This window comes from Monodelphis domestica, chromosome 6 (assembly GCF_027887165.1).
Source record: "Monodelphis domestica isolate mMonDom1 chromosome 6, mMonDom1.pri, whole genome shotgun sequence".
NCBI classification, from domain to species: domain Eukaryota; kingdom Metazoa; phylum Chordata; class Mammalia; order Didelphimorphia; family Didelphidae; genus Monodelphis; species Monodelphis domestica.
The window spans coordinates 201,975,243-201,991,132 of NC_077232.1; the positions used below are offsets into that span (position 1 = coordinate 201,975,243).

General features: G+C 35.4%; 1 protein-coding gene across 21 annotated transcripts in view; it reads left to right on the forward strand.

Annotated features, from left to right (window-relative positions):
* The window catches only part of NPY5R (neuropeptide Y receptor Y5), a 170,267-nt gene that overhangs the window by 37,849 nt on the left and 116,528 nt on the right, over positions 1 to 15,890 (forward strand). For 19 of the 21 annotated variants that reach the window (XR_008912948.1, XR_008912950.1, XR_008912944.1 and 16 more), the window contains one exon: positions 4,126 to 4,183. The gene's annotated coding sequence lies outside the window, so the exon portion shown is untranslated. Of the gene's footprint in view, positions 1 to 4,125; positions 4,184 to 6,747; positions 8,497 to 15,890 lie in introns of those variants that run through there. The other 2 variants (XR_008912954.1, XR_008912953.1) reach the window with 1 other exon arrangement.

The following is a 15,890-nucleotide window of genomic DNA, read 5'->3' on the forward strand; positions in this document are numbered from 1 at the left end:
CTAGGGATAAAGGAGCATAGGAAGGGTTTCTTTACTATTGGCTTTCCTATGCAGAAAGAGTTCTGTGGACACTTTCTTTTTCTTCCTTTTTAAAAAAAATCAACTAGGAAAATTCAATTTTATTATTTATTTTTACTTTTAAAAATTGAGTTTCAAGTTCTCTTCCTCCATCCTGACCCCCCAACTCATTGAGAAGAAATGTGAAATCAATTATGTATTTGAAATCTTGCGAAACATTTCCATATTATCCATTTTGCCAAAAAAAGGGAAGAACAAAGAAAGTGAAAAAAATTATGCTTCAATCTGTACTTAAACTTAATCTGTTCTTTTTTTGGAGGTAGATAGCATTTTCATTCTGAATTGTCTTTGATCATTGTACTGCTGAGAATAGCTAAGTTATTCACACTTGATCTTATAATGTTGCTTTTAATGCATATAATATTCTTTTGGTTCTGCTCATTTTACTTTGCATCAGTTCACATAAATCTTCCCAACTTTTCCTGAAACCATCCTATTTATCATTCCTTATAGTACAACAGTATTCCATCACAATCACATGGCACAGTTTATTCAGCCATTTCTCTCATCAATGAACCTCTTTACAATTCTTTGCCACTACAAAAAAAAAAGCTGCTAGAAATATTTTTTGCATTTATCAATCCTTGTACTCTTCCTTTGATCTCTGAGATATAGACCTAGAATTGCTGGGTTAAAGGGTATATACAGTTTTATAGCTCTTTGGGCATAGTTCCAGATTACTCTCCAGAATGGTTGGACCAGTTTAGAATTCTACCAACAGTACATTAGTGTCCCAGTTTTTCCACATTCTCTCTGACATTTGACCATTTTTCCTCTCATAAAATATAAACAGCTGAAAATACATGTTTAAGTAATCATAACAGTTACAAATTATTATTAACCCTTTAAATTGCCAATTGTATAATAATCTAATATTTAATCAATGCTTATTGACAGAATGACTGACAGAAATATTATGAAATCTGAAAGTGAGCAATAAGAAGCCCCAGGCTGCTTCTGAATCAGTTTTTATGAATCAATCACTGAGCATTTTAAAGTTCATGTGTTCAATAAGCTTATCATGTTAAATGCTTAGAGATATAAATAAAAAAAGTGCCCTTAAGAAGCTTACATTCTAATGGGATACAATATATATATATATATATATATATATATATATATATATATATACACATATACAGAATATATCCAAAACGACCATGGAATAAGCAAAGAATAATTTCCCTACTCAACACATTATGTACTAGGTCTTCTAATTGCCTTGTGTCTTTAATTGTAATATTATTTCGATATTGTATCTTCCTCTACAACCTTATATTGTTCTAGAATATTTGATTCCAATATAATCACAATAGATTAAAAGTCTTTAAAATTTGCTTGAAATTTAGAACTTTGAGCACAACATGGAAAAATATTTAAAATAATTGTTATTCAAACAACATACTTAAATATAGTTTATGTCTCTCTAAGTGAGGGAAACATTGGTTACTTTATATTACTTTTTGGCACCAACTTGCCTTTTTGCCTTTCCAGAGATTTCTCATGAATCCCCTTCATGCTTATATCATGATAAAACTGACCCACTGGTGTCAAATAGAAATCTACCTGATGTCTGTTTCCTTTGCATAGCCTTTCCTACAGGCTTGTGACCTCACCCTATGCCTTGGATTTATTCCCTTCTCATCACTGCCTCTTAGAATCCTTAACTTTCTTCAAATCTTAGCTCAGTGATTCTTCCTATTGAAAAAGTCTGATCTAGCTAGTTGTTAGTGATAGCTCCCTTCTCAAATCACATTACTTTTGTTTAACCCATATATATGTTGTATAAACTAAATTGAATGTAAACTCCTGGCTAAACTATTTCATTCTTGTCTTTCTACCCAGGGCTTCTTTAACGTGCTTAATAAATATTTGTTGAATTGAACTTAATGGATAATGCCAATTATAATAAATAACTGCAATAAATAACTGTATGATGTCAATTAGTCTAGAGATTACTAAATGGCCACAACAAATAAAAACTCTGAGGTAAAATTAAAATTGACAGTATTAAATGTTTGCCATATGTAAACTGAGGTACTAGACTGAAGATAGAAAGATAAAAGCCAAACTCTTTCCTCAATCTGGGTTTCCTGCCATACCCATAAAATTGGGGGAGATGATAGAAGTCAGAAATAGTCTTTGTTGAAGTGTCTATGGAAAGACAAGCACAATAATGCATTATTATTTTTATAATTGCTTATATTTTTTATAATTACTATAAAACTGCTTAAGCCATTCTGGTAAATAATTATCCCAGATATCCCACTATTAGGAATATACTTCAAACCAGAAAGGTCACAAACATACCAAAATATTTGTAGCAGCACTTTTTGTAGCAGGGAAAAACAACAAATGAAAACCAAGTGGGTGCCCAACAATTGGAGAAATGTTGAAAAAATTGTGAGATATGAACATAATTTCACTGTTAAGAAATTGTGAATATGAGGAATTTAGAAAACAGGAAAATTTGTGCAAATGGTTACAGAGTGAATTAAGAGAACAGTGACTATAATAATGTAAGTGACAATAACAGTAAAAAAAGTCAATATGAGTTCAGAATAATTGTAGTTTTGGTCCCAGAGAACAAAAGATGAAACATACTTTCCATCACTTAGTGGAGAGGTTGGTTCTTAGGATTGTGAAATACTGCCAGAAGAAAATCCCATTGTATTCTACCCTCATCAGACAACTGGAGAATTATAGTCATTTCTGTATGTCACAGTTGAAGAAGGACATTGATAAGTTTCTGTAGCTAAGAGAGGGCAACTAGGATTGTGAAAGGTCTTGAGATGTATTGGAGAAGAAATGAGCATATGTACACATGACATGCCTTTAATATACATCATTAAAATGTTCTCTCTGTCACTTTCTTAAGGCTAGATAACCAACAAAATAATAAATCAGCCCTGATTTGTAAGGTTTGCCAATTTCTGAAGTATACATGATCACATGAAAATATAACGATGAGCACTCGTGAGTCAGTTTACTCTGGAGTCCAAAAATCCATGATTATTATAGTTTTTTTAGATAATTTGTAGAAAAGACAGATATTCTGTATTATTGGCCTTCCTATAATCTCCCTCCAGTAATTATATTAAAAAAGAAAAGAAATTAAGTTTATCTTCCATTATCTGTTCTCAGTGAATCTAAGCTAACTCCTAGTGATTGCCATTTTTTTCTTTCTATGGGCTCACAAACCATCAGTATAGAATTGTGTTATAAAATTGTTATTTTCCATGTTATGGTTTATGGAATCAACCTTATTCCCATTGAAAACTAAGATATTTTTCTTCAGTGAAATCTAATCTGATCTGCATGATTTCTCAAAGATCACTATTATGCATGGTCATTTGTATTTTATAATTCATATGGGTAAGGTTACTTGGCGTTATTTCTAACAGTTACTAGCTCTTCAGCTGTCTCAGATTATGATTTGTCCTTAACCTTTTTAGCTCTATATATTTTAGTCTGGATATTATTTTCCTTGATGAGGAAAAAAAATAGTTCTACTTTCTCATTGTACCTGCATATTATCTGTATTCATAGAGTGAACCTATCTCTTGTTTTTCAATTTTTTTTGAGAAAGCTCAAAATGCCCTTTTGTTGTTCTGAGCCCTTTTAGATAAACTTCTACTTATTTTTGGCTTTATCCTACTTGACACTTCATCTAGGACTTTCTGCTTTAAAAAAAAAAAAAAGGTCTTTCTTGGTTATTTGTACTTCCATCTATTGTACCTGTTCATTTCAAACAGCCTATTGTAGTGGGAAAAGCCTTGGTTTTAGAACTTGAAGACATGGATTCAAATTCTGGCTCTGTCACTAACTACACTATGCTTTCACAATCTTGAGTAAGTCATTTCACCTCCCTGTGAGATTCACTGTCCTGATCTGTAAAATGAGGAGGTCAGATTAGATGAACTTTGAAATTCCTCTAACTCTCAAAAATCTATAGTACTGTGTCTTAGATCAAAATAATTTCCAGGTCTTTGGCTATTCTTGTTACTTTCTTCTCAGAGATTATGTCTTTCTTAATTTTATTTCTAGATTCGACCCCTCTTCAAGATGGCTGAAGTTGATGGAAGCCTGAGCCTCAAAAACTAAGGTAAATAGGTGTAAAAATGATTTTGTTTAAAAGATCATCACTAGTCCTTTCTATGTTTCTATACTCATATAAAATAAAATTTATTCTAATGGTCAAAAAACTGAATTCCAAAAAAATGCACATGGTATAAGTGCCCTGACAACTTGACTTGAATCTACATTTCTCAGGCATCACATTCATTGTGGTGAAGAAAATATTTTATAAACAAACCTTAAGGTACTATATAACAACAATAGTAATTAGATACATATGCCTAATGTATACTTGGTGAAACAGATTTCCCCAATTCTTATGTTAAAACCTGGGGGCCAGTTGGATGACTGTGATTTTTTTCTGTTAATTAAGACATTTTTTACATGTATTTAGGCCAAAATTTTTTGTCCAAATATGAAACTCCTTTATTTTTAATGTGTAAAAGGATAACAGCTCAAGAATATTTACATTATAGTTGTTTTATGTAGCTAAATATTTTTTCAACAAAAAAATATCTGAACCTGACTTTTAAGGCCTCTGATGATGTAGGTTTAGTGTATTTTTCTAAGCCTATTTCCTAGGGCTCCATTAAGGATACCAACTGTTTGGGTTAAAGTGGTTTAGTAGGCATTGCCTAGATAGAACCCACAATCATCCTTCATTTCCCTTCTGCTTTTGCTGTAAGTACCTCCTCCATATTCATCTATGAAAATAGTAGCCATCTTTTGAGATTAAGCTCAAACCTCTTTAATAAAGAGGTTTCCATGATCCTCTTCCCTCTACATGAGATCTTTCCCTCTTCTGAATACTCATTGAACCTTTTTTTTTATCTCAAGATAATTTGTCATACACTTTGTCATACACTGCCTTTTCTACCATTTATTCCAGAGTTATTTGGAAGAAAATACTTTAGAAACCTTAAAGAATTATTTAAATATAAATTATTAGGATGATAGTTATTTGTTTAGACTTCTGATTTCTTCCACAAAATAATTAGTTTGCTGAAGCTGGAGAATGTTGAGAATGTTTCTTCTTTACATCCCCTACCCTCAAATTATATAATATAGTTCCTTTCACTGGAATTGTGCAGAATAGATAAATGAATAACTTTGAAATATTGTAAAGATCTACTACACTATAATGGCTTAGAACAGTGGAATGAGCAATATATTTAAGAATCAGAAGACTTGGGTTTTGGACCACAGTTATACCACTTACTAAATAGTCATCTACAAGTTCCAAAGCACAATTTGAATATCCAGAAAATGGTTTCTAAATTAAGTTGCACAAAATAATTTCCTACAATGTAAACATTTTAGAATTCATTTTATTTTTCTATTATACTTAAGAAGGAAAAGGCAGACATTCCCATTTTTATATATAGGTTATCTCAAGCATAAAAGGGTCCGATTTCTTTTCTAGGATCATACATTCAATGGAAAAATGAAGACTACAATCGAAATCTCCTGTCCTAATAGCCATTTTGCTACCATTAAGGGCATAATATTAGATCCAGAAGAAACTTTCAAGATCATCTAGTCTACCCCCTTCGTTTAATAAATTAAAACCAGGGTCAGAGTTATTTGCCTAAATTAATCTAAGGCAACAATGCTAAAATCTGAGTGCTGATTGCTCCTTCAGCTACAGATTCAAAGCTTGTTCTACTGTGTCATGCTGAGAGGGCATGTGATACAGTGAAGAGAATACTTGTTCTGAAGTCTGAAGACTTGGGTTCAAATCCTACCTCTAATGATTAGAACCATGACCTTGGGTTGTTCAATAAACCTCCTTTGGACTTGGTTTTCTCTTTTATAAAATGAAAAGGTTGGTCTTGATGGCCATCTTGTTCAATTTTAGGTTGGTAATGATATAGTGAAGAAAAGACCTTGTATTTCTTGGTCTGAGGATTCTATGGAACGTGAAAATAGGGTACATCCACACACACATATATGTATGTAAGCATCTTGTTCTTAGTCCCTAGATTTTTAAGTCTAGGTACTTTAAAAATCAAGGTTTAGTGACCTAAAGAAAAATGTCCAATCTACGCATCATGCCTTAGGAAAATGAGTTTCCTATCTATTGCCAAAAGGAGCTGATCTGAGATACCACTGTATGCTATTCAAGTTATATTGTATTTCAGTGTAAGTTTTTTTGAATGATTTTAACTGATCTAGAAGTCCCTAAGAGGAAACATCACATTGGGCAAACCTATAGAAATGTTTATACATTTAAGGTAATAAATCAAAATTGAATTCAGGGGCTGGGAAACATTTTTTTTATATGTTGAATACAGACTTGACAGCCCTTGGATTTTTTAGCTAGGAACCTTTAAATTTGGAGATTCAGTTTTCAAAAGAAAAATTATAATATACCCTCTGCCACAGGAGAATGAATTAAACTTTTGAGATAAGTGCACTATCAGTCATTAGTTATATGAAAGGCAGTTTTCCCTTCCCACACAATCATTATAATATTGTAAAAAGGATACTTCATTAAATATACTTAGCCTACTTCTTTTCATTCATCTTAAGTAAGACCATCTACTCAATGCTTAACAATAGATAATTGAAAATACACACCTGTCTTTCTAGGTTTCTGCAAACAATTTATGTAAGACCAACCTCTGCCATCAAAGAAACGGCATCTTTTCTTAAGGGAATTTCATCTTAAACTCTACTAGCAAAAATCAATTTGTGAAGCTCTTAGGAAATTTTGATTATTGGCTTATGACTGCTTTACTCAAATGTATGCATTTATCATTCAAAAATCAAAACATTTTCAGGGGGTTTAGCCATTAAATATCAATTTCCCAATAAATTATCAAAACCACTAAATAATCTTGGGTTCTGATTTACATTGGGTCAGGATTTCAGTTGGACACATGTTCATTGTCTGCTGACTGGTATATGAAACTGGGGCAGTTGTTGCAAAAATGACGATTTCTAGATAAGATCTGAAATTTGTCTTATATTATGCAGGTGTAGACAGTAATATGCTTTTCAACCATAAGACTCTTATAAATATTGAACTTAGAATTTTTAAATTAAAGAGACTAGATGAGTCAATTGACATAAAGTTAGAAAACTGCATGGTCCTTTAAGATATTCTTAAATTCCAGCCCTAGTGTCCTTCTAAAAAAAAAATTTTTTTTTTCCTGAAAGGTTGTAGAGCTCAGGATCCAGAAGACACTCTAGAGACCATGTAGTTGGCCTTTTTTTTTTTAAACCCTTCTTTTTAAACCCTTTTTTAAACCTCTTGGTATTGGCTCCAAGGCAGAAGAGTGGTAAGGGCTAGGCAATGAAGGTTAAGTGACTTGCCCAGGGTCCCACAGCTGGGAAGTGTCTGAGGTCAGATTTGAACCTAGGACCTCCCACCTCTAGGCCTGGTTCTCAATCCACTGAGCCACCCAGCTGTCCCCATTTGGCCTTTCTAATTTTAAATGAAAGGTGACTAGACTAGAGACTTTGTGGTAGATTCAAAATGCAAGGTTCCTTCCAAGTAAGTGGCACAATGAAAAACCCACTGGCTTTGGAGTCAGAGGGGCTATGTTCTAATCATGCTTCTGCTGCTTATTGAAATTTATTTCACCTTTCTTGGCCTCAGTTTTCTCATCTGTTAAATTCAGGGTTTGAGCTGTTGGTCCTTTCTAGCTTTCCAGCTATGATCCCATGGTCCTTTGTGCTCTTTCCACTGTATATCAGAGAAAATTATCAATCTCCCACAGTTTGTTGAACTTAATGGTGTTCACTGAGATGAAAGGCCCATACATTTAGAGCTCAAAGGGGAATCAGACACTTTCTAATCCACTATATAGATGCCAGAGACAGAGGAAGATAGGGGCACCCACAAGCCTAGTGAGAGAGAGCTAGGATTCTAACCCAGAATCTTTGGCTTCAAACCCAAGGCCTTTGCAAGGGGGTAACAAAGGCATTTTGGGAGTTAAGTTTGAGGGACCTGAGCATCAGAAACAATATTTATTACTTGTAAGGATAAAGAATTATCTTGAGAAAAGAGCCAATAAAACACTTTTTTAAAAACAGTCTGCTATTTATGGCATTCATAAAATGTTAAAAGATCTAGAGGAAAAGCTTAAGTGTGTTGGGTGGACTTTCTGTGAGAAAACAGCTTAAAACTATAGAAAAGAATGGCACAGGGTGGAATGACTGAACTGAAGGAGAGGGCATCTTACAATAAAATCACAGACCAGTTGAAGGTTGAAGAGAGAGAATCTTCTGCTATTAACATTGTCTTATTTCTTCATCTCAGTTTTTCCAGATTAATATTTAAAACATGTCTTAATTTTTTTAAAAGAGATATAGAACAAAACTGTTACCTTTTTTATGAAGAAATGTTTATTTCCGTTTTTCTGGGTAGTTGCTGTCATTCCTTTGTCATTGACATAAAGAAGTTGCTTTTTTTCTGTTTTGGTCAGTGGTCTATTAAGGATATCGGGTTGAGTTTCCTCCTTTATTAAAATTTAAAAAAGAGAATAAAGACAAATCTCTTTCATATCTTAGTTTTAGCATGTATTTTATATAGCTAGTATTCTATTTGGCTTAGTAACCTTTCACAAGTGTTGAAAAACAACAACAGAGTAAATTCTTATTCTAGATTCCATACCTCAGAATCAACTTGTGCTTTAACTTAATGTGGGTTGATGAAGCCTAGAATTTTAGTGCCTGAAGGGTTCTACTCTCCAAAATTCCTATTCTAATTTAACAAAGGTCAAGTAGTGATGGGCCAATGATACACAGAAGTCCCAGTGTTCAGGAAAGACTTGATAATTATAGTTAAGGAAGATATAGTCTTCATTTCAATATGTATAAATTAGCCAGTGACTTCAAAAAATCTTTGTATCAGCTATTGCAGCATTAAAATGAAACCTCTAATTCCATTTTTCACTAATAGCCAATTTAATAAGAATGTTGGCAAAAATAAGCAAATTAACCAAATTGCAAAAATGCCCATTTTTAAAAGTAGGTAATTTTAGAAAAATAGAAAAAAAGTAGGTAGTTGGAAATTTTTTAATGACCCAGGAATAACAGGCATGAATCTCCTAGCTATAGTAGGTTTTGAAGTCAACCTAAAGGTGAAGGGCTGGCTTAGGAAAAGGAAGAAATCTCTGAATCATTTGCCTGTGTTAAGAACAGTACCAATACCTTATCTAATTACAAGATTTAGAAACATTTCAAGTCCATTTTATTATTTCTGATAAAAGATTAAGAGAGTCACAAACAATAATGAACAAGTAGAGAAAATGTAACAGAAAAACCTACCCTCATTCCATTTGCAGGTTCCCCAAACACATACCCCAAACATCCTAAGTAGCAGGCTATACACTCAAGACAACAGGTGGAAGATAAGCACTCTCCTGAAGGCAGTGTGAGAACAATTAAATAACCCTCTTCTCCTTTCACAGCTGCCTCAGCTCACCTTACCCAATCTCATGGTTGAGGGTGAAAAGAAGGGGAGAGGAGCAGATAGGAACAGCCTGGAAAACAAGAAGAGGAAGCAGATAATAAAACTGTGGGAGTTGCTCATGTAGCTTCCCCTCTCTTGACTCATGCCCCTACCCAGGAGAATAAGGAATAAAACATCACCCATCCCTTCTTCTCATATTTTCAATGTGAGCAAATAGTAAGGAAAGAGAGTTAGGTATGAAACAACTCAGAGTATTTAAGGAATGCCTGAAAAGTTCTTATACTTTATATATTGAAATTAACTTGAATGCAAGTAGGAATTTTAGTGGATAACATTGATCTTCAAAAATGAGTTTTAATAACACTTAATTTTTTTAAAAAGAGTAGGTAAGTTATTAACTATTTTCAAGTTTGCAGTCTCCAACATATATTCACTCTTTTACTTTGAATTCATGAAAATAAATATTATTACCAAAACAACTGTTACCAATTTGTGCTGTTTTGCAGTTGCAAGGGGAATGCAATTTTGCCTTAATTGATACAAATGGAGCAATTTAGCATAGTCTGCTCTTTGCAACAACTGAGTTTCCAACAAGTCACTGAAGACCTTTGGTGTTGTTCAGATAAGAATGCCTTTGGGATTGCAATTCTTTTACACTATATAGAACCTTGCCCTTTTATTTTGGACATGAGTATCGCCAGGGTCTGCCAGTTTGGGAACAATCAGTCAATCAGCTTATACTCATTAGGCTCCATGTATGTGAACAACACTATGCTGGGCACTTGACTGTTAGGGCAATAAGATATACAAATGTTGCCTTGATGTGTAATATAAAAGATAAAACAAAGTGCTATGTGAAGCCCCAGAGTGATGATCATTACTAACTAGAGAGATCAGGGTAAGTCTTCCTGTAGAAATAATACTTGCTTTAGGCTTTACAGGATGGGCATGAACACAAAAGATGAAGGGGGAGGGCATTTCACATATATGAATTATGGGCATGGAGGTAAGAATACAGTTCAGGTTCAGGGATCAGAGTTATAAAAACATATAGGAGAGGGATGGAGGAGAGAAATATGAAATAAGTCTGAAAAGATGTTGGGGAATTGGTTGTGGAGGACCTCAGTGCCTAGCAGAGAAGTTTGAATTTTGTAAAGCAATAGTAAATTAGTGAAGATTTTTGAACAAGGAAATTACATGAATACATCTATGCAAAAGAAAGATAGTTGGGTGGAGCTGCAGTATGAAGAATGTAGTGGAGGGATGACAGGAAAAAGACCTTTAAGAAGGCTGTTGTAGCTGAGAAGGTTGTCAGAAGACTTATTTAGACAGTAAGTTTGTCAGACATCTCAGGATTTAAGGAAAACAGTCTATATTTCAGTACAACTGAAGATGAACTTCATAACTATCTAACAGAAAATACAGCCAATTCTTGTAGCTAACATCCATAAGGAAAAGATAATGAATAATAGTGGCAAATGAATTGGTAGCACAAAACAAAAGCTGGAATCAAACTACTGTAATGAAGGAAAAGTTATCACCATAACGATGAGAGACAAAGGTCAAATGATAATTTAAATGGCATTATTAGGATAACCTGTGGTCATAATATACAACTATTATGTGTATTATGATTACATAAATAATTTATAAGTTTTTGATTGGGTTTACAGCTCTTTCTGAGCCTCAGTTTCTCCCTTTGTATAGTGAGGGAGTTAGACCAGGTGATCACTAACAGCCTTTTCATCCCTAACATTCCATAATTTCTATGCATAAACACAGACTGAAAATCAAAAACTTTCTACCAATGTGAAGGAAGAATGTTAATATTAATGTTAAAGGAACAATTATGAGGCATTCTTTGATTCTGCCAAAGCAGAACTACTTTTTGCCTTTGATGATATGATAACTATCAGAAAGGTTAGTGGCTTTTGGTTAGCAACTGTAGGATTTGATGAAATAAACATTTAGATGAGTAGCACTGTGTATGTACATAGCTCTGATCTTTTATTAGAGATACTTGAACATTCTCTAGTATATTAAAGATACATTCTTTTTCCTTGTAGAATTATGCTCTGCTTTCAGACCAAGTTATTCTTGGTTATAACACTAAAACTTTTGCCTTTTGGAACATTTTATTACAAGGTTTCCTTTCATTTTAGGTGGAAGTTACCAGGTCTTGTGTGATCTTGACTGTGATTGCTTAGTACTTAAGTTCCTTCTTTCTTGAACATGCACAGTAATTTTTAGAAACTCTTGATTTTTCTCTGAGATTCTGGGATTTTTCCTTTTGGGATTCCTTTCAGGAATTTATTGGTGAATTTGTACTGTCTTAACTTTTTCTTTTCCTAATAAATCTGGGCAGTTTTACTTATAATTTCTTGCAATTTGCTTTCTAGGCTTCTCCTGCTCCCCTACCCCCCACATAGGTTTCTAGTGGTTCTTAAATTTTCTTTCCTTGACTTATTTTTCAAGTCAAGGTTTTTTTTTTTTTCTATCAGCTTACCTTTCCTTCAACCTTTTCAATCTTTTAACTTTTTATTCTTCTATGTATTACTATTTCTGATTGGTCTATTCTGGTTTTCTGGGAGTTCATTCTTTGGATAAGATTTACAATCTACTCTTCTAAGATCTCTATTATCCTTTCATTCTTTTCTCCAGAATATTTTTCTTCTTGTTGTTTCTTGCTTATTTTCCTTTAATTCATGTAGACTTTACAGAAAATTATTTTTTGAGTCTCTGATTATAGTTATTAAGGAGTTATGAACTTCAATTTGGGGTCCTCTATATTTACAGCAGTGTTTTACAGTGCTACTCAGGGACTTCTTTGGTTTACTCATTCTTTCTTTCTTTAATTCTTGAATTTGGGGCTTTATGTCAGTGAGGTTTGACCCCTTTCTGTCCTTTTGGGAAATGTGGTTGGCCTTGCTTGTACTTGTTATGAGTTCCTATGTTGACATACCTTTTTGGGATAGGATCTTCTGGCACTTTGAGGTTCAAAGAATTGGATCACCAGGGCCCTTTATGGTATATCAGAACAGATCACTAGATACCTTAGAATCCCTGAACCTATCACTTTTATTCCCTGAAGATTCCAAGTTCTTAACCCGGAGGTTTTTTTGTTTTTGTTTTTGTTTTTGTTTTTTTACAAGTTTGGGTTTTTCTGACTTAACCTTAGGCTCGCTTGGAGATCTCTGATTTTGCTGCTTCTGGACACAGATCTTACAGGCTAGATTTTTTTTTCCCCTGGCCTGCCTATGGTCAGGCTTGGAGTCAATCAATTTGGTTCCCTGCCTTTTCTGGCAGCCCACTTTCCTAGTATGCATGGCTGGCTTTTTGTGCATGTGTAATGTTCTGGGTTGAAAGAAGCCAGTGTTGTTTCTCATTAAATTTCTTGCTTATTATTCAGTCTGGTCTAAGTTTCAGGTTTTTGCTGGACTAGGTATGTTGGAGCTGAGTTATTGGATTCTTATTCCAGTAGCCATCTTACTCAGAAGTCTAGAGTGATTCCCATTGAAGGGCAATAGTTAAATGAAATCTGATACTTTCCCTACATTATATTTGCCTTTAAGAGAAAACTAAAAGAACTGTAGTTTTGTATCTTTTACTGTATCCCAGGAAATAATCAAGGGATGGTTGAAGAGTTCACACTACCCATTGTTTTCAAATTGTTAAAAATAAATGGTTAATTATGGGATGGATGTGAGTTTCACAATGTATAAAAGAACATGTCCAGGGTTATTTTTAAAACTTTGGAATGATAACAGTTTTCTCTTTGGGATTAAAAAAAAAATCTTTGGTTAAATTAGTTTTAAAAGGGAAAACACTTGAACTAACTCTATAGAAGAAGCAAAACAATATCTTTTTTATTTGCTCTTTGACATTTAAATACTGTTTATTTTGAAAGTCGTAGTATTTATCATTTAGAGAAGACACTCGTGCCAAGGACCAAGAAATTTCAGAGACTAGAGCATTTGTATTCCTTTAAAGAAGAAGGGAGAAGGCAGAATCTGTTGACAGCTGAGAAGAAGGTGCCTCCTACTAGGGAGTAGCTCTGACTCAGTTTCACAAGAGTTCCACAGTAGAGTGGGTACAAAGGGTAAAAATTAAGGTTGGTAAGACCTGAGCTTCAGGCTGAGAATGAGGGCCAATCTTTTTAATGGAAGCAATGGAGATACTTCCGGTCAAGATGGCGGCTTAGAGAAAGCTAAAGTCCAGATCTCCTGAAACCCTTCCTTACCGATCTCAAACTGAATGCTCCTAGGGCACCGAAATCCAAAACGATCAACAACATAGACCCCGGGAGTACTCCTCCTGGACCTGGACCTGAATCAAAAGGTACAGCCCCCCCCAAAAGCCAGAACCCGAGACCACTCGTACCTAAGGGGTAGGCAGAAGGAAGGTCCTAGGACCCATCCCCCCCAACCCAGAGCGCCGAGTCGGAGTCCGAGGCAGCAGAGGCAACCTCAGAGCCCCACGGCCTGCTATTCTGAAGGCCAATCCCTGAAAACAACCTGACCCAGTCAAGGGGGCACCCAGACATCAGGGAAACAAAAAGAGATGGGGGAGCTCTTAACCCCCTGGGAGGAGCCCTCGGAGCTCCGGGAAGCTGCGGCCCCTCCCCCTCAGAGAGCAGGGTCGTTTGAAACAACAGCAACCCTCAGGGTTGGCAAAAGGGCCTCGGGAGCCGGCTATTCTGAAGGCCACATCCTGAAAACAACCTGGCCCAGTTGAGGGGGCACCCAGACAGCAGGGAAACAGAGAGGGGGGGGGGAGCTTGTAACCCCCTGGCTGGATCCTTCCATTGGAGTCTCACGAAAAAAGTCCCTGCCTCAAGGCATACTAAATTCAATCCAGGGAAAGCTAATCTCATTAGGAGCCCTAGGAGCTCCAGGAAGCCGCGGCCCCTCCCCCCGCAGAGTGTTGCAGCTGACCGGCTAAGGCACAGGAACAAGGGCCAAGCTAGGCTCAGAGCTTGGAAGTAAGGCAATGGAGAAGCATCAGGAGGGTACCGAGGGAAAGAGGGCAGCAACAGGGACACACCAGCAATTCCTGGCTCCCCGGGAAGACAGAATAACAACTTCATAGAACGGACAATCTGCCTAGGGCTAAAACCTCTGAACGCCATACAGAGATAAGAAAAGCTAATCCTCCCCACTCAGAGATGGCATACTACACAGAAGCACAAAAGCCCCAAAATTCCAAAAGAAACAAGAAGAAGGGGGCGACTTTGGACACATTTTATGGAGCAAAAATACAAAACACAGAGGAGATAGAAGAGGAAACACAAGAAAATGCTCCGATACCTTCCAAAGGAAATGGAAACCCTCCACAAACCCATGAAGAATTTGAATCTGAAATGAGCAAAAAGATGGAAGCATTCTGGGAGGAAAAGTGGGAAATAATGCAAAAGAAATTCACGCATCTACAAAACCAGTTTGACCAAACTGTAAAAGAAAACCAGGCTTTAAAGCAAGAACTAATAAAGCAACGCCAAAAGACCAAGAAATTAGAAGAGAACATAAAATATCTCACTGACAAAGTGACAGATTTGGAAAATAGAGGGAGAAGAGATGATTTAAGAATAATTGGACTTCCTGAAAAGCCAGAAATAAACACCAAACTTGACATCGTAATACAAGAGATAATCAAAGAAAATTGTCCAGAGATTCTAGAACAAGGGGGCAATACAGCTACTGACAGAGCTCATAGAACACCCTCTACACTAAACCCCCAAAAGACAACTCCCAGGAATGTAATTGCCAAATTCCAAAACTCTCAAACAAAAGAAAAAATCCTACAAGAAGCCAGAAAAAGACAATTTAGATATAAAGGAATGCCAATCAGGGTCACACAAGACCTTGAAAGTTCTACTCTAAATGATTGTAAGGCATGGAACATGATCTTCAGAAAGGCAAGAGAGCTGGGTCTTCAACCAAGAATCAGCTATCCAGCAAAACTGACTATATACTTCCAAGGGAAAGTATGGGCATTCAACAAAATAGAAGATTTCCAACTTTTTGCAATGAAAAGACCAGAGCTCTGTGGAAAGTTCAATATCGAAAATCAAAGAGAATGGAATACCTGAAAAGGTAAATATGAAGGAAAGGGAAAAGGAAAAAATGTTATCTTCTTCATTTACTCAAACTCTCTTCTATAAGGACTACATTTATATCAATCTATGTATACTAACACGTGGGGAAAATGTAATGAGTAAATAGGGGGAAAAGAAAGACCAAATAGAATAATCTTTCTCACACAAAGATTCACATGGGAAGGGGAGGGGAAGAAAACTCCTATAAGAAGGCGAGAA